The 25609-nt window shown below is 46.1% G+C and overlaps 1 protein-coding gene across 4 annotated transcripts in view; it reads left to right on the top strand.

Moving 5' to 3' along the window:
• Nucleotides 1–491: 491 nt before the first annotated feature.
• Nucleotides 492–25609, top strand: part of Grin2b (glutamate ionotropic receptor NMDA type subunit 2B) — a 450218-nt gene continuing 425100 nt past the window's right edge. The window contains exons 1-3 of one of the 4 annotated variants that reach the window (XM_021164703.2): nt 492–573; nt 1113–1187; nt 2173–2620. The gene's annotated coding sequence lies outside the window, so the exon portion shown is untranslated. Of the gene's footprint in view, nt 574–659; nt 723–946; nt 1188–2172; nt 2621–25609 lie in introns of those variants that run through there. The other 3 variants (XM_021164705.2, XM_029478515.1, XM_029478514.1) reach the window with 3 other exon arrangements.

The raw sequence follows: 25609 nt of genomic DNA, 5'->3' as shown, positions 1-25609 counted from the left end.
ACACACACACACACACACACACACACACACACACACACTGCTGTACAATTCAGCCTTTTAATTACATTTACCTTTTCCCCTGTTGTTTAACTGTCAATCTCCTGCACTGAAGACAGATCTTAAGCTCCCTGAAGACAAGAATCCTGTCTTCAAGTTGCACTCTGTATCTGGAAAGCAGGTACCAAGCAGAGACTGCTGAATGGAACCAGGGGAGGGGTTACAGTGTCAGTCTGCAGCATGGCCTTCAGGTTGAGGTGCACAGCCCTGAGCGGTGGTCCAAGGTGGCCACTGTCTCCCCTCACCCCTAAGCTGCCCCATCTCGCTGCTATTCCTTCTTGCTGCCAGGAGGAGGCACCACGGCCTCGGGTTAAGCTTTTCCCACCCCCTTGGCTACCCCACTTCCCCCAGCTCATGACGTGAGAAGCAGCCTCAGCCAAGAGTCTTAGCAGTGGGAGTGAGGGGGTGATGGAGGGGGTTTGGGGATGGGGAGGGGTGGGGGGTGGAGAGCAAGAGGACGCGCGTGCACACACACCCTGCCTCTTGGGTTTCTCCTCCTGAACCGGAGTGTGAGAGGTAGGGTGTGTGTGTGTGTGTGTGTGTGTGTGTGTGTGTGTGTGTGTGTGGTGTGCGCGCGCGAGCGCGCGCTTGAGTGGCACGTTCCTGGGTGTGAGACCCAAATCAAGACCAGGACCTTTGATGTCCCCGCCCTCCCCGCGTCGCCGGTGATTAATACCCATTTTTCTTACTCCCCCCCCTCCTCCCCTGCTCTTCCTCTCCTGCTGCCGAACGCTTGACTTGCCCCCGCCCGCTTCCCCTCCCCCGACTCCCATCACCACCAACTGGAATCTGGGCTCTCCTGCCTCTCCACCCCCCCCCCTTTTTGAGAAAAGAAGGTCCTCCCCCACCCCCTTTCCAGCACCACTTCCTTGGGTTCCTTCACCTCTAGGAAATCTCGGGGCTTGGCTCTATGGAGAAGCGCTTCTCGGGTCAAGCTGCCTTTCCATCCCCGGCATCCAGCGGAGCTGGCAACCGAATACATTTCCTTCTGCTCTGCAAAGAGTCGTAGTGAACTTCCCAACCCGGGAGACTGATCCATCTATCCTGCTTTGCAGGAAAGGAAACCTCTCAAACCCTCGACACCCGCCACCCCTCTCCGGAGACTGCCACCGCAGAGGTGCTCAGAACCGGTACGTAAATGCCCGCTTTGGAGTCTCAATTTTGAGGGTTTGGGGAAATCAGGCAGATAAAGGCTCGAAGCCTTGGCACTGCTAACCAACCTGGTATTGGGTACAGCTTTCCAATCCAGCAGCACCGGCCACTTGCTATTTTGGATGGTTTTTAATTTTTCCTTTTAAACAAAAGGATATTTTTGGGGAGGGGGAAGGGGACAGGACTGCCTTTGGTCTTTCTGAGGTGGTTAATCCCTTCTAGGGGAGAGGCTGGGCAGCGGTGCCAGCAGCGGGAGCCACGCGCTGCGACCCTCCAGTCCAATCCTCGGGCTGCAGGTGCAGCCCGGTGCGCTGCACATCAGCGCGCTGGCGGCGTGAGTGTGCGCGGGGGTGAGTGTGAGTGCGCGCGGGGGCGCGTGCGCGTCGGGGGCGTGTGTACGCGCGTGTCAGTGTGCCCCATCCAAGAAATGCCCAGTGTGCGGCCGGTGCACAATCAGAACCCATTGAGCACGAGCCCGGGGTGGGAGGAGGCTCCGCTGCTGGAGGAGATGAGGAGAGCGAGCCAGACGTGTCAGCAGCATTGCAGATGGGGCTGGGGGCCGCACTCGCTGGCGAGTTAAGTGGGGATGGTGTGCGTGCGTGCGCGCGCGCGCGCGCGTGTGTGTGAGTGTGAACTGCTGTGTGGAGCCTCCTCTCCCTGCCTTCCTCCTTGCTTCCCACTTCCCTCTTCCCTCTCTTCCATTCAGGTTGGCTTTTCTCACCTTTCATCCATGCCTGTCCCAGGAACAGCATAGGCAGACCTTTTCGGAATTATTTATAGATTGGTGCCAGCTGTTTTCAATTCCTCTCGTGTGTACTCTGTGGGAAATGCAGGATTTCCTCCCCCTTTCCTTATAACGACTTGGTATATAGATATATATATTATTTTTTTCCGGCATGCATTTTGCTAACCCTCCGGGGGACACTCGAATCAAACCCTGACCTCCTCATTTTTTCCCCTTAGGAAGGGGACGGTTTGGGAATGACCACGCTCCACGGAGGGACAGAGCCTGCCCCCAGCTTCTCCACACAGAGACTCCTCTACTAAATCTCCAAAAAATTAAAAAGAAAAAAAGAAAAAAGAAAAAAGAACCCAACCCTTAATTGCCGGAGACTCCTTAAATCTATATATTCGGGCTACATGCACATGGAATAATGACTCTGGATTCTGCATTGTGAGCCGCTCTCCACACCCTGAGATTCCCTTTTACATTTTTTTCTTTGAATTTACATCTCTTCAAGACACAAGATTAAAACCAAATTCACACTCCACTGGATTTTAAATGTTCTTCCGTTCATTTATCCTCCGTCTTTCTTATGTGGATATGCAAGCGAGAAGAGGACTCTGGATATTCCCAACATGCGCTCTCCCTTAATCTGTCCGCCTAGAGCTTTGGCTTCTACAAACCAAGGTAGGGCACATTCTATTTTATTCTTTTTCCTCACCTGGGGTGGGGATTTCTTGTTTTAAATCTGTTTTTTTTTCCAGTGTCTCAGATGATTTTTTTTTCCTTTGGGGGAGAAAAAAAAATAACATGATCTCAAAATAATGCCGTTTTGTGGAAAAGGCTTCTGTGACAAAGAAGGGGACCTCCAGGTCGTTTCTCGTGCTTCTGCTAGCTAACAGGTTTTGTTTTTCCGGGAAGGTGGTGGGGGTGGTTGATTGCAGGCACAGAAGAGGTTGGAGGCTGGAAGGGGTGTATGTCTATATGCAGACACAGGCAGCCAGGGGACCTGTATGCTTCTCCGACTTAAGGAGCATTTGATTTACACAGAGCTAATGTTAGATTTTGATGGGCATCTAGATAAATATTTTTTTCTCCAAGCTGAGACTTGTTCCTTGCCATCTTCCTTTCTGTTTCCCTATCTCCTCTCTTTCCTTTTAGGGATCCTTTCTATGCTCTGTAAATATATGTATACACACACACACACACACACACACACACACACACACACACAGAGAGAGAGAAACAGAAACAGAAAAATACTAATCGGGGTTATCGTGGCTATTGCCCTGGAACCTACTTGGTGTGTAAAGAAAGGGTTGAAACTGGGCCGTAGATCCCAGGAGGCCTATTGCAGAGGTGCAGGTGCAGGTAGGGACTGGCTGGTCTCAGAACACCTGGATGCTGCAAGCTGGAGTCTTCAACCTTAAGCTTGAAAAGAAGGGAGTCTGTCAATATTCTGCTTTTCATTTGTATCTTTTCCCCGTGTGCTATTATTTTTTGAGCTGTAAATTTCTCCTTCTGTCCACACATCTATTTATACCCGCACATCCTCCAAGCAAACTGTTACTTCCACACTCTTGCAAAATGGCTATCTTGCAGACTTCTAAAGCGCCGTGCATGTGGAAGGGGTGCAGAATTCGACATGTGAGCCTTTGTGTTAAACAAAGAGATGTGCTGCTTGCATGTGTTCATCTTGTACCCTCAAAAATAGAATTGATATTTTAATTTCTTTTATCTTCCCATTCATTTCAACAACATTTGAAATTGTTATATATGTGAAGAAATATATATAACCTATAATAAAATATATATAAATATAAAAATATGTGAAATATGCCCAATATATTGGACAGCATTTGAAAAGGGAAATAGCAACAGGAATGGAAAAGACTTAGCTAACAGTTCTTCTGCTAGCCACTCAGGCAAGCCAAGACAACTCCTGAAAAAATCATAGCATCTCTGGCTCGAGGGCCAAGATGGGGACCCAGCTGCTCATCTCCTTTCTACACTGTCTATACACCCTGGAATCTCCGAAGATGTTCTCGTGCAGGAGTGAGGTTGGGAAAGGGTCTTCAAAAATATTTAGGAAAGTCATGAGCAGTCAATAGTCCTTTCCCAAACACTCCCTTCCCCTCCAGCCAAGTCGTTTACAAAATAATCATCCTTTGGAACAACCTAAAAATACTAGTGTTGTAGGGGAGGTAGTAGAAGGTCCTTGCCAGCCACTCAGAATGACAGTTGGCAATAGTTCTTTATTGTTCAATAAGGATGGATATGGATCTATCCAAATCTCCTGCTCCTCTCCCCTAGGCCTCATTCTTTAAGCTCTCGTTGCTGAAGCCTTAATCTGTAACCATGGTGTAATAAGAGTGAGGTTGGGATCCCAATTTGAACCATGTTCTCACCACGTCTACAAATAGCTGAGGTTATCTGGTGTGTGTTCACCTTAGAGCCACCTGAGCTGGCTCCCTGACTTCTCCTCCTCCTTCAAGTAGGAGGAAGAACTCTTCATTTCACTTCAAAATAGAACAGAGGAATGGGTGAGGATGCCAGCTCAATGTGCGGAGAGTTGGTATGCACGGGTGGACGAGGAGAGGTGGCTATCCACAGGGCATGTGGCGACTGTTGCATCACAGTTGCCTGTGATAGTGTTCTGCAACTGAGTAGGACCTTGGTGATAAAGATCAATGTTCTTTGGTGATAAAATCAATAGGGAGACTTTGGGCAGGGTCTCAACCATGCATGCCAGCAAGATGCACTCAAGTGCTAAGCTGTCATTGGTTGGCCCAAGGACTGGGCAAAGGAGAAGAAATTAAAGAGTAGAATACAGAGGAAGAGAAGTCAAAGGGGCTGAGAAAGCTAGAGAGAAAAGAGAGGCGATCCAGTTGGGAAAGACTTGTCAGGTATCAAGGAGGCACTGCCACAGGTGGCCTGCAGCTTTTTGGTATTCCAAACCATTTTGAGTTCTCTGTTGTGACCTGTCATCATGAGCAGTGCCCATGATGCTTGACTTGGTGGCATTCTGGGCCTTTCTGGGTTTGTGGTTGTGGCTCTCTTTGCTTCTCATCACTGAATGGGTTCCCTTTCATCTCCTTGCTTTTTGCCCTCACCATTGTGGCATGGGCAACATGGGGAGTGGTGAGACTGGTGGGATGAAGAAGAACACATTCGACAGCAATGAAAGAGCCTCTGTAGTCTGTAATTAAGGAAACATCAATAGGAAACTATGACTTCCCAGGGAAGCAGGGCTAAGGATGTGGTTTTAAGGGGAGTGAACCACATGTGGCTCGATTCCTGTGCTCCAGGTATGCCAGTGCAGGGTGGACCTGGGGAAGGAGTGACATTCCAGGGGCTAGTGTGCAGGGACAGAAGCAGAGCATGCCAGAGAATTGTCTAATTTGTCTCTCTTGTTGGTTCCAGCTCTAGGAAGTCTGCCCACCTGCAGATTCTTGTTCTGCTACTGATGGTGTGTGATCTTTGTCAGGGGTGGATGTAGGCAGAGAGTACAAGTAAGGAAATGGCAGAAAGGAGAGGAGAGGAGAGGAGAGGAGAGGAGAGGAGAGGGAGAAAAGTTCTTTTTGTCACTACTTTGCATCCCAGGTGTGTTTGTTTGTTTGCTTGTTTTTTGTTTTTTGACTGGTTAAGAAGAGCGACTTCCTCTGGAGGGAGGGTGAACAACAAGGGGTCTTGTCTCTGTGCTTCTGTCTCCCAAAGAATGGCTTTATAACTCAGCCATTTTCTCAGACCTTCAACTTCCACATAGGCTTGCATGGGGAGGGGCAATGGCTACCTTTGAGAGAGACACGGGGATAAAAGTTGGCTGGCATAATGAGTGACTGGTGTTTGGTGGGAGAGAATCAGGACTGAGTGGATCCTGCGGCCTATCATAAACTTTAAGATGTATTTTTCATCTCCTTTATGGCTGTGGTAAACCCAAGGGCAGGGTTTCTTCTTCAAGGATCTAATGAAGGTAACATCTTCACCAGTATTGGCCAGCTACTGTAAACATTTAGTGAATACTTGGGGGCTGTGAGACACAGAAGGAAACAGGGGGAAAGGAAGTTGAACATGAAGAAACCATGACCTCAAATCAACACCTAGAGCCACACAAGAGATGGAACCCAGGGATGACCTGACCATTGTGGAGGTTGGATGCAGGTGTTCCAATTGACGGCCTGCTTCTTGAACGACAATGATAGCAAATGACCTCATCCTTGGTATCTTGATGGGGGTCAAGAGTAGGGGTCAAGAGTAGGGGCTGCCAAAGTTAAGATTGCCTTCTTTCTCCTTGCCATTTTACAGTCCTTAAGAATCCTAGAGATTACATCCTTTTAGTGAACCCCGTTTTTAGTCTCCGTGACCCTGTACTCGATTGGGAATGACTGCACTGTTCCTATGTAAACAAATATAGATCAAAAGAGTTGCTGGTGTAATGAATTGTTTACATTTATTAAAGTGCCTCTCTTCTTTGTAACCATAGAAGAAACCTCCAGGGAGAGATTAGTGGTTGAATTGGTATTGTCTTCCAGGAGGCTGAAGATGGGAAGAACTGAGCACAGTCAGTAGAGGGAGCACACAGAACTCAGAGGAGGTAGGTTTCTGGTTTCTGAGGTCTAGATGCAGTGGAGATGTTAACTGTTTGTGACTATTAGCCCGATTCACCTGGTGGGTCAACTTCTCAGGATGTGTAGACCAGAGAGGTGTGCTCAGGGGCCTTCTTTGCTTTGCTTGGTGTTCCGGTACCTTCTTTCTCTCCTGTCACTCTCTAGCCCTGTCAGCTGAGGTTGGCAGGGAAGAACGCAAATGATTTTGTTGTACCCTGGTAACAGTTCTTCCTCACTGCCCCCAGCAGTGTGGTTGTTTGCCCTCTCTGTGTTTTACTAGCATGTATTTGAAGTTCTAAGACCCCTTTGCTTTCTCTTATTTACGTGTCCTTCTTCCTTCTCCCAGAAGCTCACGAGCTCCTCAAGGGCAGGGAGAGATGTGTATTCATCTTGGAATCATTTGTACTCAACGCAGAGACAGGCATCTGATAGATACGGGATAGCCCTGGGAGAATGAGCTAGGACAGGATGCACAGTGTTTATCAGTCAGAGGTGCTTTTTTGTTATTTTATTTTTTATTTATTTATTTTTTGCCTGATGGTATAGAATGAGGTAATGGTATGCTGGGAGATGTAATCAAGAACTTGAAACTCAGTAGGCCACTACTCTGTCCTCATCCCATAGATGAAGAAGCTGAGCTCTGGGGAAGTGATTGTCCCAAGGTTATGTAGCTCCTTAGTGCTGACGTTTCCTGCTATCCACCATTGATGGTAGTGAGAGCTGGCGATTGTTTGTGCACTTTGCATATCTGCATCATTCCTTCTCAAACTTTATTGCATACAGAAGTCACGGGGGTGTGGGGGGTGCTATTAAAATGCACATCCTGATTTGATAGGTCTTTGGTGAGACCTGATATTCAAGTTTATCATGTCAGAGTTCTTGTATGACCAGGTCCAGGTCCACACCCACTATACATCTGAGCACCATCATAGTTAGTGCCTAATCTTCATTATTTGTGGCATCCACAGCATCTTTGCTTTATTTTTTTTTCTAATCAGAAAAAAATATGTTTAATTTTACCTGTTTATTCTACTTTTTTTGTTTATAATTCTTCTACTCAAGTACCCCTTTTTTTGTTTCCTCTATACCTTCTTATTTCTGGGCTTTCTTATAATGGATTGTCTTCTCATTTTCTCCTGCTTCTTAGTTTATTTCTCATGCACACAGCAATTGCTTTATTTCATTTATCTGTATGTTTTTTGCTCTGTTCAATTATTCAATAAATACTTGATAAAAAGGCAATATTAATCAAGCTATAAAAAAGAATTGGCGTTTCATATTCCAGTAGCAGATAAGCTATATCCTGGAGGTCCTCAAGGACACAGGGTGAAGAGACCTTCACTTGTTTAAAACCTTTCAAGGCAAGATGGTGGGGAAGAGGTTTGGAGGGATTCATGGAAGGAGTTGGTGGTTGAATTGTTTCTTGGAGAACAAACAAGAGTTTTGGAGGCAAGGATGGACAAGCCATTCCGTGAGGATGCATCGGGTGCTATAGTCAGGCTGCTATAGACACCCATCCTCCTTGTCTTGCATCCCTGAGGACCAACGCAGGACTGTGCTGGTTCCCTAGCTCAGAGACTCTGACCACAAAGGACCAGGGTAGAGGGAGGGCTGAGGCTCTCTAATTTCTGCTTTGGCGAGTCTACAGTTAATGAATCCTCACCCGGTTTGTTAGACTTGCTTCTAGAATGAGTAAATGATGTAGTTTTCATTTTAGACCACTGGATTGCAACTAACTTTATTGATGGCCATTACAAAGAAAGGGACAGCTGTTAGCTGATTCGTGTCCAAGGAAAGAGCTGGATCCCAGCCCAGGCCAGGCTACTTGGAATGAAGGACCAGCCGGGCCCCATGTGTTTCTCGAGTAGTGAGGTAGAGTGCCGCACCATTCATCTGCTAGCAGCTTTCTGTAGCAGCACAGAGGGGCGAGGAGAACAGAGGTGCCCATTATTCTCAGGCACTCCATGACACATTTTAGTTGCCTTATTGGAGTGGCCTGATATTGTAGACATTTTTACTTTGAGGGATGCCTGGATGTAGGGATGATGGGTGACATCTCGGTCACCTTTTGGTTAAGCTGTAACATGGGTGCTTAAGGAAAGATGAATTTGAATGGACTCTTTGCTAAGTTGTATTTCATCTATTTCTACTCCCCACTCTCCCTGTCTCTCTGTACGTGGTGAAATTTATTAATTTTATTAGGAAAAGCTTATTATTCAGCTTGGTCTGAAGATTTCTTTTAATTTTAATTTTTGCAGTATTGGGGATTCAACCTAGGACCTTGTGTATGCTAGGTAAGGTAAGCACTTGAACACCAAGATGCATGTCCTATGTATGTCTCCCACTCATTTAAAACACTTCTTTTTTGTGGCCAAGTAATCAGGGTGGTCTTGAATTTATTCTGTAGTCTACAATGGCTTTGGACTCATGATCTTCCCCTGTTAACTTCCCCAGTGGCTGGGATTTTAGGCAAGTGCCACCAGGACTAGATTTCATTCTGGAGACACTTTTAAGGTCCATTTCACATAAAGAGTATGGTGGGAATGAAGATACAGGGGTGAATAAATATCTTGACGTAAAGGTCAAGTGTTCTAAGGTGACTGGAATAGAAACAGAGCAATAAGCTATTCTTTCTCTGGTTAGTTGATGATGGGGTAAAGCAGAGGCTAGGCTGGACCCGAGGAATAGCAGATCAGGAAGGAGAGGGAAGTGATTGGCCTTGTCCGTCCTTGGGGATGGATGCTTAAGAGAAAGAAAAACCTCCAACGGACAGAGTGGTGAGGCCAGTGTGTGTCTCCACACATTCTCCTACTCTGGCCTCCTCCTCCTCCTCCCACCCCCTGTTCATTCTCCCCCAAGTCGTCTCTGATCACTGGCCCACTAGGACTGCAAATTCATAATTCTGTTTCTCTCAATGCCAAGTTTCAAGTTCTCATTCCTCTTTTTGTAGACCCTCTCAGCACTTTAACTGGGTGGATTATCTTAGGAAATGAGGGGATTTTATTTCTTTTGAGTCATGGGACTTAGTTAAATACTGTTGTTTAAAAGCATTGTACTATTAGCAATATGGGGAAGAACCATTCCTAGGGTTTACATGGCGTCTTTAATCCTCCCTTCCCACAGCTCCCTTGCCTCTGTGAAAGTGACCAGGTTTTCTAAAGTAAGACTCCCCCATTATTATGCCATGATCCGCTCACATACATTACAGCATCTGGGTTAGAGATCAGAACACACACATGCTACTTCCTCATCAACACCAAACATACTGCAGGTGCAGTGACTTACCTACTCTGAACATTGGCCTGAATCACCAAACGCATCAAATGTGAGATATATTGAAAGGTTATACAATTTAGATCCAGTATAGCCTTGATTTGTATGTGTATGTGTGTGTGTGTATTTGTGTATGTGTGTGTCTCTCTGTGTGTGTCTGTGTGTGTCTGTGTGTGTCTGTCTCTGTGTGTTTGTGTGTGTGTGTATGAGCATGTCTGGGCCAGAGATGAACAACACACACAATGCTGACAATCACAAGCAGTGTGTGTGTGTGTGTGTGTGTGTGTGTGTATGTGTGAACAGTAGGTCTGACAATGAATCTTAAATTCGTGCTTCACTGCAGAGGATAAACCTTGAGTTAGCCAGTGATGGGCACTCACCGCGCCACAGATCTTGGGAGCACAGGTCACCCCCTTTGTAAGTCAGGCGTCCCTGTAGGGTTCAGTCTCATTATCCAGCAGATGACCAAGCAGGTGGTCTTGGGGGAGAAATTTATATTTGTGTCTGTGCTGCTTCTTGCTTCACAAGTGTGTGTAAAACTTCAGCTCTGGGACTCAGACTTCTCACCCAGTAATGGAGGCGATACAACCTTACATCCTTCCTTAGCCTTTGTTAGCCTTCGTTCTACACCAGAGCTGAATTGAAAACAAATTTTAAAAGCTGAGCAACCGAAAAAGAATCTTGCTCATTGGATCATCATCACACGACCCTAAACCATTCGAAGAGAACTCCCAGGAAGGGACTGGGGAGATGGCACAGCAAGGAAAACTCGAGAGCCCGAGTTCTAGCCCCAGAATGCATATAAGAAAACTGAAGTTGGATTTAGCACCACATACATGCAATCCCAGCCCTGGGGAAATGCAGACCCATGGAGCCCTGGTGTTCACTCCCAGCCTGTCCAGCCTGCCAGGTCAAGGCGATTGAAAATCCCTACCATGAAGAACAGTTGTGCTTGCAAAATGATATTTGGAGGTGTCCTTTCACCTCCCAAAACACCTACAGTCTAAACACACCTACATATACAGGAACACACAGTCACACATGGACACACTCAGGAATACACATATATATACACACACAAAATACACAGTCATACACACACACACACACACACACACAAACAATCTCAGGAAGAATTCCAACAGTAGCCATTTTTAAAAGTCCCTTAGGGGAGTCTAATGTTACCTTATTTTATTTTATTTTATTTTATTTTATTTTATTTTATTTTATTCTATTTGAACTCTCACTACGTAGCCCACACTGGCCTCAAACTTATTATAGCCCTGCCTCCTAACTGCTGAATTAAAGGTATGCACATTTACTAGGCTATGTGTGGTCATATTTGAGACTCTTCCACTAGCTGGTTGACAAGGTAGGTGTTAGCCCTGATTATGACACAATCTAGCAATTTGATTGTATAGAGAGACCCTGTAGAGAGCCAGAGATGGGAGGGGATTCAATGCAAGGAGTGTACACAGAGTTTGAGACCTGGGTTGCACTAAACTCAGCGCCCCGCTGACCATGTGCCTGAGCTTTCCCAATGTTGACATGGGCCTGGTGTTTAATGTTAGGAAGCATAAGATGAAGGCTTTCCCTGACACCCCAGGACAGGTGTGGCTGTGAAATAGGGCGAGCAGCCTCCGCTTCTGCCAGCATGCTCCGTTCCACTTAGTCGGTATTGAGGGTGCCCCATTTCTTGTTTCAGAGAGAGAGAGAGAGAGAGCCCCATTTCACTCCTTTGTACACTGTAAATGCAGGAAAACTATTAATAAATGGGGCTGGATAAGCAGCCCCTGATTGACTGGCGAGGGCCCTGAATGGTGCAATTATCCTGGAGCAGTTGGAATTCACTAGGCCCCATTGCCCTCCCTCTCTGTGCCCGGAGTGGAATATTAAAGGCATGGAGGGAAGGCAGAGGGTAGGAGGCATTAAGACGTCGCTCTTCCTGACTGTAACTTTAGTCACCGATTATTAGGCTGGCTGGGCTAATAGTTTTTTCGCATCCTTCCTTCTCAGCTTCCTCCCTTCCCTGTTTTAAAATAAATGTGAATCTAAATGTACAATGGCAAGAACAGAATCCAGATTTATGGGTCTGTTTTCTTTTCAAAGACAAACCATTGTTCTCTTTTGGACATCTGCTAATAGCCACTGGGGATGGGGATGGGGATGTGGGAGGGATGGCTGGGATGCTAGTGGTGTTCAGTGCGCACTAAATATTTAGGGGAGAAACAGCCAAAGATCTGAATTTCAGAATACCTGCTGGGTGGCCTTTTGTGTGCAGAAAATTCTGAACGTGAGGACATTGTAGCACTATCCCTGGGAATGGCTTTCATGTGGCTCAGGCCTCCTTCCCCCGAGTTCTGTGGGGGCCAAAGTGGATGGCTCAGACCCCGGGGTTGTTTCTGACTTTCCGGGGAATAGAGAAAATGTCAGTCCTTTGCAGATTCTTTCCCAGTCTAGATCCTGGCTTTTCCTGAGACAGGGTTCAGAAAAACTCTACCTGGCCAAATCCAGATGCTCAGCTTTCGAGATCCTCTGGATTGTGTGGGCCTTTCGGGTATTTAAAGAAAGGAACACTTAGAGCTGATATGGGGAGAAGTGAAATTAACTTTGTTTCTTGTGGATTTGTCATCCCCGTCCCTTATTCATGTTTGGTGTCACTGTGTGTCCTCAGTCCTCAGGTCAGGGATATCAGTACATGGCCAGCAGTTGGAAGATGTTGGCAAAGATGGCAAAGGAACAGTGTGATTGATGAAGAAGGCGTTATGTCTCTGCTTCTTTGTCAGCTAAGAACATCTAGCTGCCTTGGGTGGGATCAGCTGAATCTGAGAGCACACAATCATGCTTAGATACAGCTTAGGCAGCAGGAATGAAAATGCACCCCACCCCAGCATCCCACATCACTGGACTGGAGTCCAAATCATGCAACGGACATGACAACTCTCTTTAACCATGGCCTTTAAATCCTTCCTCCAGGTCTGCCTCACAGGGAGTCTCCCTCATGAAGCCTTGCTTGGCCTCCCTCTGTGGAAATAAGCTCTGTTAGGCTGCTTGTTCCCAGAATGCTTTTCTGCTTGTCCCACTCTTCTTATGAGGAGTTCGTTGTGCACAGACCTCTTCCATCAGGGGTTTCCAATGCTGTCTGTCCCATGACACTCTCAGTTTTTTCAACCCCGGGCTGTCTGAGATTGCTGTCATTCAATCTTCCAACCTCAGGTTTTAGCCTTTACCTGCTTCCAAGGAGTCTGTGATTTTGGGATGAAGGCTGGCACCAGTGATCTTTCAGTGGCCATAGCAAGGAATCGATGTTGGTGACGAAGCTTGCGTTGATGCACCTGGAAGAGACATTAGATGGCAGGACTGGGAAGATTCTGGAAATAGGTAGCCAGAAATGGTAGGGTGTTTTAATCTACCAGGAATGGTAGATTTAAAAATGCTAAGAATTATAGCTGTCTGCCCAAATATGACAGTCACACATAAGGTCTTTCCTTGTCTTCTCTTGAGACAGCTTCCTGCGGAGATGGGGCCTTGAGTTGCCTGGAAAGACTCATGGTGTGCCAGTGATGTTATGAGTTATGTTGACCTGGGTTATCTCATTTAATCCTCTCTCTAAGGCCGATGTTATTATTTCTGTTTCTTAGACTAACAGGGTGAGGATTAGAGAGCTGGAGGACACACAACTGTAAGCTGCAGCCAGATTCCCAAATTACATCTTCTGCGTGTGACTAACCCTTGGCCCTTTAAATTATAGGGAACTTCTGCTGTGTAATAAAGGATACAGGATTATGTGGACTCATTAACATAATAGGCTGTGTGTTTGTGAGTGTGTGTGTAAGCGTGTGTGTGTTTGTGTGTACATGTGTGGTATGTGTATATGTGTGTAAGTGTGTGTGTGTATATGTGTGGTATGTGTATGTGTGCGTTTCTGTGTACATGTGTGGTATGTGTATGTGTGTGTAAGCGTGTGTGTGTACATGTGTGGTATGTGTATGTGTGTGTAAGTGTGTGTGTGTGTGTGTGTACATGTGTGGTATGTGTATGTGTGTGTAAGTGTGTGTGTGTGTGTGTGTACATGTGTGGTATGTGTATGTGTTCATGTGTACACATGCCTGTAAAGGTCAGATTCGCAGAGTGGTTCTTCCTCCTACATTTAGGACAGGGTCTCTCACTAACCTATAGTCCGCTGACTTAGCTGGACTGGCTACCTGGCAAGCTCCAGGAACCTCCTGTCTTTTCCCCAACTACCAGTGTTTTCTGTGGGTGTCGGGGGCTTGAACTCAGGTCCCTGTGCCTGAGAGACAAGCACACTGCTTAGCCATCTCCCCAGCCTCTAATGTGATAGACTTTGACACTCCAGCTGAAGCAACTTCCTTTTTAGAATTCTTCTCTTTGGGCTTTGCTCTTGGCAAAAGGCAAGGTTGTTCTAAAGTGGAAACAAGAATTCCTATAGGATAGACAATTCCTGGATCATAATTTAATTTGATGAGGATGAAAGGTAAGACATTCAGGATGCTAGCCAGTGCCGCCTTCTTTCATATAGAGACGGGCTGGGAAGATTTCCTTAGTCTCCTTCTATTCTGTGCATTTACTACATCCTGATCTTGTAGACTCGAGTTTCTCTAGGATGGAGTAGTTGGTCCTTCTCCCTGCACAGACTTGTTAAAGATCACCTAGTTTCATATATCTCTTTTATTCTAAAGCCTATGTTAAATTTCTACCTTGAGTGGAGAATGACAGCCGGGAGAATCACTCCATGTTGGGTTCTGCCACAAGTGTAAATATTATTATATTATTATTATCATTGAGACCAGGTCCCACCGGGTCCCACTAAGCTGACCTGTGTGATTCTGGCAAGCTTTGCAACCTCACGGAACTTCATTCTGTGTCCGTAAAATGATAACTTTAGGGCACGAAGTTGTACTGCAGATCAAATGAGAAAAATGTAAAAAATCCTCTCAAGTGTAGGCTCAATATCTACACACGCAGGATAGCATTATTAAGAAGCCTGTCCCGCTCTGGGCTTTTGATACATTCTGGGGCCTTCCACATGTTACATCTACTCCCGGGGGATGAGAGAACAGAACACATTTAATGGGGAAGACAGACAACGGTGGCAAAGAAACCGACATTCTGAATACAGAGCAACAACACCCAGGCACTGTGACCCGAGAGAGTCTTTATCTCTGGCCGGTGTCTCCTTCTCAGGTTCTCTTTCACAGTATTTATCGAGAAAACTAGACGAATGCTTGTCAGACAGGAGAGCAAGACCGATCTTTCCGGCTTTATGTGTGGAACTATTTTTTCCAGGCTCATCTTTCATCTTTACATGACTCAGGAAGAGCAGGGATGGAAATGGTGACAGAAGCCAAGAAGGATAGTCTCAAAATCTTGCCCCATAGGCTTGTCACTCTGTGTACAGTGTTCTCCCATCTCACCTGTGCCTTATGCCTAATCCACCTTTATGATCTTCCTCCAGGACCTTATGCTCCAGGTCTTCCTGTCCCCCCATAAGCTGAATCACCAAGCCCTTTGTGTATCTGCATCCCATGCCTGTCAATTTCTGAAGGGTAGAAACAGCATCCAGACTGTGCCCCTGTGTGTGTGCCCAATTCAGTGCTGGGACCATGCACATTGACTGGTGTCGCTGCTGTGTTGTGGGGGCTTCAGGAATCACCTAATGTAGCCCTTCTCACCACCATAGGAGGGATGTGAAATGAATATCCTATATGTACCTTACAGATATGTAACCAGTTCAAAGCCTGCTTAGCATAAGTGGCAGAGCCAGGCTTGGGATTCGGGAGTCAGGCCAGAGCTACCCTCTTAAGCTCTTTTCTCTATATCTTTGTAGTAAATGTTTATGGGCAAATTGTAGTCACAGACTTAGGAGGGACATAGTGTGTGCTCAGCTCTATATAATGAGGACAGTGGAACAGGGAAAGGAGATGCACTGTGGGCTTTAATGATTGTGGTCAGGATTTGTTTGGGTGTTTGAGGACTTTCAGCTCCCCGTATGCTCATCATCGAGAGAACACACCCAGGATAGTTGTCTAGAGATGCGACGGATGCAGGTGGCACCGACATGAATGGAGGGTGAGCACGCCGTTGCTCCTGCTGCCCAGGTTCCTGCTGTCCCCTTGGATGGCTGACATTGATAGCTACCATCTCCACCATCCTTTCTTATTGAACATTCAGAAAGCAGAGGATGAGAGCAAGACCTGAGGCTGCAGACTGCCAGACAGCCAAGGACAACATCCTCACTTCTCTGTGATAGACCATTATTTGGCCATCGTTCTGGCTAGTCAACGGCTTCTCTTATTTCACTTTGAGCAGGTCTTGTTGAAAGTGAGTTTCCCAAGAGTCCTAGTTACCATGGCCACCCCTGTTCCTCATCTGGTATCTACTCTAATGGGAGTCAGTTTGGGTGCTGGAGGAGTGATGTTTAATGTCTTGTAGATGGAGACAGTAGTTGCTACTGTATCCCATAGACTTCCAGGTCTAATCTAGTGTTGACTTTTCTGAGAGATTCATCAAGTTATACCTGGAAAAATAAAATATGACAATATGGTGACATTTTAAAAATAATTATTATAATTATAATTATTATTTTGGAGGACACATTCTTAGTACAGAAAAATGCAGAAGATAGCCTCAAATAGAGACTCATTTGTTTAAGATTTACAGGTTGAAGTAAACCTTGGGGAAATTAGCTATGAACTGATCTAGAGTTGAATAAAACGAATAACTGTAAAGAAAGCTAAACACAAAAAACCAAAGTGCCAGGAAGGAAGGTTTTTCTAAGAATGACATTAACAAAAGACAGAGCACACTGGCTAGAGCAGTAGCCCCCACTTCTATCTTTCTGTAAATTCTGTAGCTTGTGGAGTCTTCCGTGTGGATTTCTTTCTCTGGTCATAGCTTTTCTTTGCAAGGAACCCTGGACATTAACAGATGAAGAAACCAAAGTATGAAGTCATGTTTATGAAAGCAAGGATCCAAGGCGGGCGGGAGGCCCAGAGTTCGTTCTCAGCTCTTCTGAATCTCAGGCCTAGGCTCCCTCTGCTCTGCCCAGCCCTGCTGTTAGTTTAGAGTAGTATGCTTGGTGATGTCCATCTCAGGTGAACAATGAATTTACTATGGTGGCTATAGTCAGAAATGGTAAAGGCCACGAAGCCTGCAAAAACAAGGTTAACATTCCACATGAAACACACAAGGGTGAGGCTCCTGAGGTTCTTGCTGCCAAACCTGATGATCCGAGTTTGAACCTCAGGACCCCCATGGTGGAAGGAGAGAGCTGAGTTCAGCATGTAGTCCTTTGACCTCCATGTGCAGGCATGTGTGAGCCCCTGCATTCAACACCAATCAACCCAAAAGAACATGCATTTTTAGAATTTCTATTAATTTGTGTTGAATGTGAATGAAAATTGAAAAGACATAGAGGTTTAGGAACTAGATAGTAATTATTATTAATTTTGTTTTGGTTTTTCGAGGCAGATTTTGTCTGTGTGGCCCTGGCTGTCCTGGAACTCACTCTGTAGACCAGGCTGGCCTTGAACTCAGAAATTAACCTGCCTCTGCCTCCCAAGTGCTGGGATTAAAGGCATGCAGCACTACTGCCCAGTAGGAACTAGACTATTATTATTTTACCTCCTTATCTTTTTCCTTATCCTAACAAAATTTCTATTATTTTCATATTCAGAAAAACTGATTAGGATATTTTATGTTAACAACTAAATAAAGGCAAAATAGTAAATCCTGTCTCCACAGAGCCAAGGCAGGAAATCCTTGTTAATTTCTGAGGGCTGGCAAGATGGCTCTGGGGTAAAGACACTTGCTGCTAAGCCTGGTGTGTTGAGTTTAATCCTTAGGATGTATAAGGCAGAAGGGAAGAGCTAACAAATGTACAGGTTGTCTTCTGACAAATTAAATAAATAAAATGTAACAAAATTTAAAAAGCAATGTCATTGAAAACTAGTTGCAGATACACAGTGATGCTGGTGTGTGTGTGTGTGTGTGTGTGTGTGTATGTGTGTCTATAATTTGAATTTTACTGTAAGCTAGGGAACAAAAAATGATTTAACATTAGAGAGAATTTTAAAATATACATTACTGAGAAAATAATAAACAGCCTCAGGTCTTAATGATAGAAGCTAAAATATCTTAAGAAAGAAATGGTCATGACTGGGGCCAAAGGAAGTCATTGGAGACTATTGCACAGGTCAGAGAAATATATCCAAAGGCTAGCTTGGCTTGTCCTCTTTCTAAAGAGTGGTGGCTAGAAACTACAGAATCATTAGCATAAATGGTTGGTTGAGAATCTATGGAGTCAAACTGTCAGTTTTTAACACCTTGAAGTGTCTAGGGCATGGTGGTCATCTAAATAGCTTTCTAAAAGACAGATCTTGATGGATCCATGGCTCTGCACAGTGGACGGGCCTGCAGAAAACTTTAGGAAGCTGATCTATGCAGTTAAGGGAAAATAAGTGCAGTTAGTCCAGCTTCCACAGCTAACTCCTACACGGGCGGGGGGTAATGCTGTGACTGATAACACACCTAGTGATAGATTTGTTCTTGTCCTGGGCTGGTGGGGCAGTGGATTGGAGTCCAACCTCTCCTAACATCCTCAGCAAGGGTGGGACCTCTGAAGTACTGTGCTGGGCTCCTCCCCAGAAAAGGGGAAGGTACTCTGTTAGTCAGCTGCCCAGCCAGGGGGCTGCAGAGCACCCCAGAGCACCTGTATGGCCACCCCATCACCTTCAAACTCCATCCCTCTCTGTCTTTGGCACCCCTCACTTCTACCCCTACCTCCAAGTCATATCCTGGTTAATCAGCTGTGCCTAAAATGAATGTTCTCGATCATTTTTCCAGAAAGAGCCACTTTCCCACCAGGCTCAGAGATTCCTCCAGTTGAAATGTTAAGGGATTTGGAACCCTTGAGGTTCCTCCTTAATGCCAGTGTGTGAAGCATGCTTGAGAACCATGTGCCCAGAGCTCACCTGCTGGCTTTGCAGCTAATTGTGTGGTTTTAGAAAGTGGAGATCTCAAGGGACAGTTTTCCTTGGGACCTTGTTCTTCTAGAAGCAAAGAGTCTGGTGGCTGTATGGAATGTGTACAGTGGTGTCTTTGTTAGGACAGGGTCGTCCGGCTTACCGATGATCTTCCAGGAGCTGACGGGCCATGACTGAGACTCAGGGAGAAGTTTCTAGAGAAGGAGGCAGAAGGAAGGTGTCTCTACACTGGCATAAATGGAAGGATGGGGGTGAAGCAGCAGAGCTGTACAGGGAATGGGATGAGGAGTCCTGAGAGGGGCTAATGTGGTTCAGGTAATATGGGAATACACAGAAAATTGGCTTTCTTTATGCTCTTCTGGGTGTCACTGTGCATCCTAACAGACTTTGTGTTCCTTGCCTGAGGCCTTGAGATCAAATTCTTGTCACAGATGAAGATTCACTTACCTTTGGGACCTTAAGGGTTTAAAGATTTCTGATAGTCTTTTCCTCCCCTCCACAAACTCCATATGCCTTCTCACAGTGGGAGATACGTCTCTCTTCTGGTAGGCCGGCTGTGCCTTCTTTGGACACTTCTGTCCCATGTTCTCAGGGTTTCCAGGCTGGGGCTGCTGCGGCTCTTACACCAAGGCAAACCTCTAACTTTAGAAGCTGGGGTCTGGAGGGTAAGACTGGTACTGTACCACTCCTAGCATCCTTAGGAGTCAGGAACAGGGATTTAACGTCAATGAGACTTGAGTTTGGACTCTTGGATCTGTCGTTTTTCCTGTGAGTGACATCGGGTAGGGCACCTGATTCTTTGGCTTCTAGCCCACGCAGGTGAGACGAAGGTTGGGTAAGGTCAGGGAGGTGAAGCACCGGGAACTTAGCTCTGTTGCCTGTCTTGTTCACCTTCCACGAGCAATGCTGCTGGATGCTCGGCGGGGCAAGATAAAGAAATAACAACCGTGAAGGATGTTCTGCGTTTTCTTTCCTTTCTCCATGTAAATGTGTCATGCTTATGATGGAGATGCTAAAGCCACAGAAAACCATTGTCTCAGGTGACACTGGGCGTGTCTGGGAATCAGGGGACCTCTGCCGTGAGAATTGGAGCCTTGGTGCCTTGAATTATCAGAGATTGGCAGAAATAAGGAAAAAGAGGTAGAAAGAGAGTCAACAGAGATAGTGAGAGAGGGGGGAGGAAGAAGAGAGGGGGAGGGAGAATATGCTTAAGATATTAGTGTGTTCTGCTCCTTCACCTTTATATTTATTTTATTTTATTATATTTTATTTTATTTTGTGGTGAGGTGGAAAAAATCAGGGAAAGGGGAAATATAAGAGCAAGGGAGAGGCAAAAAAGGTGGAGGGTGAGTGAGCTGTCAGGGAATGTCCTCTTCCTAGACATCTGGAGGAGACCCAAGTGGATAGACCGCCTGGCCAGCTGTGTTCTCCAGGGAGGGGCTGTGCTGAATCCCCACTGCTCAGTCCTCGATTAGAGGACAAGTCAGAGGCAGTATTGGCACACTTCTGGGGGAGAATCAGAATGCGACAGCTGCTCTGCCACCCTGGGAAGTTCAGTCTGGACTCCAGGGAGCTTTTGCAACCTCTTTGTGGAGGTCAGCCAGCCTGCCCGCTGCCAGCCCCTCCCGGGCTTGCTTGGGTGTTACAATCACTGGGACAGTCCAGTCCTCTTCAGCGCTGATATTTATGATGTGTAAGCCCCTTTGTCTCTTACTGCTGCCTGTAAATGGTGGTGAACGGACATTTTAGAAAAGAATTAGGGATGGTATTCAAATGGCATGTGTTAAATCAAGTTTTGAATGAATGCTTTGTTTTAGTTTATTTGTACCTACTAGGAACATAAGCAATTCAGGGCTTCTACACAAAATTACGGTAGTTAGCTACAATCTGAGCTTAATAACCAGAGGCTGGGGAAAACATTGCTCCCGATAGCACCCTTCAACCTTTCTCTTTCCACTGGAGAAGAGGTGTTTAAGGCACTGACTCCAGATCTCCCTTTCCTACTGGAATCAGGGGTGGAAGAGAGAAGGGTGTGGAATCAAGAAGAGACCCAGACTGCTACTATCTGCATGCTTCCTTCACGCCTTTGGGCTACAGCCCAGATGCAGCTGTGGGGGGGGGAGGGGGGGTAAAGCTTAAATGAAGTCTTGTTCCTTGTAGTTCTATTTGAAAGAGCCAGCTTTAGGCATGTGTGAGAGTGTGCATGTGTGAGAGTGTGCATGTGTGTGTGCGCATGTGTGTGTGTGTGTGTGTGTATGCACACGTGCGTGTGAAGATAGATACCATGACAATACAAACCAGATGCTCTTTGTTTGCAGGATATGGGAAACTTTACAGAATGCGCACTGAAGTGGGATTCTAATCTCTACGGTGCTAGCATGTGTGCTGCCGAGTTAGTTCAAACACACAGTCAGGCTTGGGAATGACTCTGTGGACCTTCTCTGCCTGCCTTCAGCTGCTCCTTGTCTAGTGTGGAGAAGTCAAACATCCTTGCTGTGCCTGTGCCCGCCATGTCTGTGATGGAGGAGGAGGAGGAGGAGGAGGAGGAGGGGGAGAGGGGAGGGGGAGGAGGAGGAGGAGGGCACTCTGCTTTCCTGTAACTCCCGGCCACACTTGGGCTCCATTCCACTAGACTCCTGCTTCCTGAAGATTTTGTGGATTGATTAAATAAATGCTCTTAGTGCTGTAATTTTATGCACAGAACTCCTCACGCTGTGGAAATAACTGTTCTTAGATTTTTCATCCTAAGTGGATGGCCCAGCGTGCCCAGAGGGAAGGAACTTTGTCTGATCTTAATAGAACGGGTGTTTATTTAGTTATTCAGATAAAATGGTCAACAGCGTTGTTCTTTATTCTGTTTTTTTTTTCACCTCAAAGATTTTCAGTATTTTGAGTTCACGAGTTCTTTCACAATTCTTTTACACAGAAATTGTCCCTTGCTGGCACAGAAGTGTCTTCTCTGCTTTGTCATGCCCTTCCTTACAGCTTTCCAGCCAGGAGCCATCCCAAAATCCTCTCATCCCCTCCCCTAAGACCTTATTTCCTGTCTTGTGATAGCAGGCTTCGCTTTCTCTGCTTCAGGTGGGTTACTGACATTTGACCTAACCAGGTGGCATCTTAGATACTTCTTTCTCCAGAGTGTGGATACCATTTGTTTCTTTCCACCCTGTCTTAGGGTTTTACTGCTGTGAACAGACACCATGACCAAGGCAACTCTTATAAGGACAACATTTAATTGGGGCTGGCTTATGGGTTCAGAGCTTCAGTCCATTATCATCAAGGTGGGGACATGGCAGTGTCCAGGCAGGCATGGTGCAGGAGGAGCTCGGAGTTCTACATCTTCATCTGAAGGCAGCTAAGAGAAGATTGGCTCCTACGTGGTTAGGAGGAAGGTCTAATTGCCCACCCCCACAGTGACCCACTTCCTCCAACAGGACCACGCCCACTCCAACAAGGCCACACTTCCTAATAGTGCCACTTCCTGGGCCAAGCATGTTCAAACCACCACATGCCCCTTATTGTACGTTCTTTTTCCCATACTCCAGTTCAGTTTCTCTGTTATGGATCAAACTCTTTATAATCCTGTCCTTTTCTCTCCCTCTATTTTGTCACCATAACATGAAAGGCAGAGAAAGGAACTTCTGAAAATGAGTTCACCTGTCCACTCTGGAGTTCTTCTTCTCAGATACCACTATGTCTGGACGACTGAGTGACAGACCTTTACTTTGGCGTACCCTGTACCACTGTACCTCTAGTCCGTGGACCATTAACTCTCAGAGCATCTGTGTGCCTTATTCCTTCTCTTACCTGTTAGTTGCCACTTCAACTGCTTCCTGCCAGCTGGTCACTGTAAAATCTCATCTTTCCACCCCTGGGCTGTTTTCAACATGGTTACTGGAAAGTCTTACTTGTTGCAACCCAAAATGCACTTTCTTTCTTCAGCCCTGTCATTCTTTCTGGAGTCCACATTCCCAGACAAGTTGTCCTGTCCCAGTGTCCCAGTTCCTCAAGCCTGATGTTTCTGGTATCTCACACATCCACTTAACACTCTCCTCTCAGCCCCAGAGGGCTCTGAGGAGTCTGTCTCCACAGTGTGTTTGCATATGATCCCTACTTTTTAATGATAAGACACTAAAGCTTTTTGTTTTGAAAAACAAACAGACAAACAAGCAAACAAGACTCAACCAATCAAAACCAAACCATGAGCCCTGTAGACACACTGCCTGCCCTTGCCAGATCCTGGTATTTGGAACTTTGAAAAAGCTCCTACTTAACTTCCGAGTCTTGGTTTCCTAATTTAGGAATAATGGAGAATAATAGCAGTTACAGCTGCTTCAGCATGTTGTTTGGAGAATTCAATGAATGAACACATCTGAAGCCCTCCCAACAGTGCCTAGAACAAATGGATGCTGTTCTCAGTTCTCCATCAGTAGCTCTTAGCTGGAGTCCATTTGACAATATTTGGAGAAATATTTTTGGTTGTCACGATTGGGAGAGAGGGAGAGAATTGTCATCTAGTGGGTAGAAGCTAGAGATACATTCCCCTCTGCCCAGGGCAGTACCCTGCAGCAAAGAGCTAAGCAGCCCCAAAGGGCTCCAGTCCAGCTGAGCAAGCCAGCAATCCCTCCTGCTCTCCGTGTGCATTGTTTTCTCAAAGCATCATCTAGTTCCCACTTCCCATTGCTTGGCCCTCTGTTCTTTAGACGGCTCATTTTCTCACATGGTTTCAGTTACATTGATTTTGATGGTTCTGAAATCTGCATTTCCAGCATGTGATTATGTCTCCAGTGGTTTATAGAAAAATCTCCCCTGGCATGTTATCCTTGTGTTGAAAATAGTAAAGGAGAGAAAACCCTCAGCTTTTTCCTCCCTTCCCAGTCTCAATGGCCATGAGAACCCCAGCTTCCGTTGTTTTCAACCGGCACACTGACCTGGCACCCAGTCCCACTGGCTCCCTCTCCAGCAGCCCCTACTTCCAGTCCACACCAGTCTTTGCCAGTTTTTTCTTAGAAAGGCCTCCTCTGATTCTCATTTCCATTTCTATGGTTCCCTGCTTAGTACTGGGCCCTCACTGGCTTCCCTGTAGGCCTCTCTCCATCCTCCACACAGCTGCTGGAATTGTCTCCTTTAAACACTGTTTTCCTCTGCTCAAGAATCCGTCGTGGCTCTACATTACTGATTATTAGGAAAGGGAAATTCCCCACAGAGCCCTTACTGCCTGACCACGCTCGCACCTGGGCTTCACCCCAGCAGCTACCTGCCTCTTACCTCACCAGCCATCGTTTCCCAGCATGCAATTGTCTGAACTTGTCCTTCCCCGCCTTTTCACTTTGAAGTGCTATCTTTTCTTCCTCCCCCTTGTTTGTCAGACCACACCATTACAACTTTCAGAACAGGGCTCGGTGTTCAACTCCCCTGGGAAAGCGGCTCAAATAACGAGCCAGACTCTTCTTATTCTCCAGGATCACATCTGGATTCCAGTGTTTGTTAGACTCCACTTATCCTGCTTTACTCTTCCAGATGTATCGGAAGAATCTCCAAGTCTATTATTTGCTTATTCGTAGCGCTGGACATTAGATGCAGAGCATCACATATGCTATCCAAGCACTCTGCCCTTAAGTTGCATCCCCAGCTCCCTAAGGAGTTTCTTAAAAACGTCTCCAAGAGCTTACATTTTATTTCCTCTCTACCTTTTTTTTGGCCACTATTTCACCTCTCCCTCTCTTTTAAAGAAAATCACAAATAAAGTGTTCTGAATAGAGCAGAACTACAATGAACGATGGCCATGTAGTTGCTTCCTTTCATTCTCAAAGCTAAGGAAGGACCCATGGCATACTTCATGAGTCTTTGTAGTGGTGTTGGTGGTGGGAGAAAAAAACAGAAGGAGGGAACCGATCTAATGCCTAGCCCTTGCTTAGGACATTGCCACAAACAGCCACGTGAATCGAGCTGCTTGATTTATGGGGTGGCTGTTCTGATTCCATTATGAAACGGAGGGAGAGGAGATCAGGTGACTTGCTTCTGGGCACCTGGATTGTGCTGATGTTTGGACTCCTCCCTTGTAAACTTAGGGATCCTGCTTCCCTTACTGTCTCTGGCTGCCTCTTCCTACTTTGTTAGGTAAGGCTTTAGGGCTCACCTGTCTAGATCAATGCCAGTGTTTAAGAAGAAAGTGCCATTATTAGACCATTATTAGTGAAGATGGCCTGAAATTAATCCTAATTAGTGCTCGCTTCTCTTTATCGAAAGCACTCTATTTTAGTCTTAATTTAAGGTGCAACTGGAACTTGTTGAAATAATCTGGAAACCAGCGCTGTCCAAGAGAGTTTCTACCATGTTGGAAATATCCAATTTTCTTTGCTGTCCAACGTAATAGTCACTGGGCCATGGGGCAATAGCAAGGCTGGAGGATGCACGTTATCTTAAACTTCAACAGCCATATGTAGCAGGTAGCTTCCACGACAGACACAGCCATTCTAGACTACAGTGATTGTGTGAAGAAATTGATTTGTAGTCAGAAAGTAGCCTCTCTGGGTTTCTGCATTTCCCTTCCTGCTTGGGGACTAGGATGTATCAGACAGAGGATAGAGCAGAACCTTGTCAGAGTATTTGTGGTACCATCATTTTGAACATCGTCATGAGGAGAGAGGAGAGAGTTATCAATGTTGCAAAGGATGGGATTGTCTTGCTTCTCCTCTCTTCTCCTTTCCTCCCCTCCATAGCTCTCTTCTCCCCTTCCCTACCTCCCAGTTCCTCCATCCCCTCCCTTCCCCTCCCCTCCCCTCCCCTCC

This window comes from Mus caroli, chromosome 6, assembly GCF_900094665.2.
Source record: "Mus caroli chromosome 6, CAROLI_EIJ_v1.1, whole genome shotgun sequence".
Classification (NCBI taxonomy): domain Eukaryota; kingdom Metazoa; phylum Chordata; class Mammalia; order Rodentia; family Muridae; genus Mus; species Mus caroli.
Note: the sequence above shows the minus strand (reverse complement) of the source record. Positions and strands in the feature narration are given on the sequence as shown.